We start from the raw sequence: 1072 nt of genomic DNA on the forward strand, positions 1-1072 counted from the left end.
GTGTGAGAGTGAAGAAGAGAGGGAGGGGTGATGGAGAGTTAGGTGAGAGAGGCGTTACTTCTCAGTCCTTCTCAGGGAGAGGGAGAGAGACGGAGAGTGGAGGAGAGATTTATTATTCATGTGTGTGAGATAAGGATTAAGTTAAACAGGTTATTGGGGATAATCCTTTGAGATTTCCCCACATGAGGCTAGTAAATATTTCAGAGGGCTTTCAGTGTGTGTGTGTGTGTGTGTGTGTGTGTGTCTGACAGAGAGATTTGGTCTAACCAGTAAATGAGATGAGAGGGGGCTCCCCACACACATAAACTCCATCTATCTCACCCCCCTCTCCTCCTCTTCGGGGGGAGTCGGTCAGTGGTAATTTGCTGGATTGGACAGGAAAGCTGCCTGGGTGTTTTTACATGAAACCTCTCCTGTGGCAACAGCAGTCCTGCCTTTCTTTACACTTCTACTGCTGCTTTTTTCCCATTTCTTTTCACCCTCTCTGTTTTGCTTGCTCTTATTTGCAATTGTTTTCTACATACATTCATTTGATTATATCTGGGAGTAGCATTGCCATGTTGACAAAAAAAATAAACCTTTATCTCCATGTAGTAGTGGTGTGTGTTGAATCGAATTTCTCTCTTTTTCAACTGGTAATTCCATGTACAACGCTACATCTTTGTCTACATGCAGATTAGTGTCTCCTTCACCACTCAGATGCTGCTCATTAAAATCACAAACATGTTTTTTCTCTGTTCTTTTAGCAACATAGTGGATGATGTAGAAGCAACTCAGGCAGACGTTCAACACCTGGAACAAACTAACCGTACAGTGTGTATTCATCAGGATGTATCTTGTTTATCACTCCAAATAAGCAACACAAGACTAGACTTTGATGGCTTTAGTAACCCTAAACAAGTCACATTGTACCTCCACAATACCAGGACACAGCATGGTGTATCAGAGATATATACATGTGTATATGGTGAAACACTATGGAGATCAATGGTGCTGGGACTGATTGCTAAAGCAATGTCAACTATGAAACCCTAACATTGGTGCATTCATGGTTCAGATTCCAAGACTTTGA

The sequence above is a fragment of the Solea senegalensis genome, linkage group LG15 (genome assembly GCF_019176455.1).
Source record: "Solea senegalensis isolate Sse05_10M linkage group LG15, IFAPA_SoseM_1, whole genome shotgun sequence".
Lineage (NCBI taxonomy): Eukaryota > Metazoa > Chordata > Actinopteri > Pleuronectiformes > Soleidae > Solea > Solea senegalensis.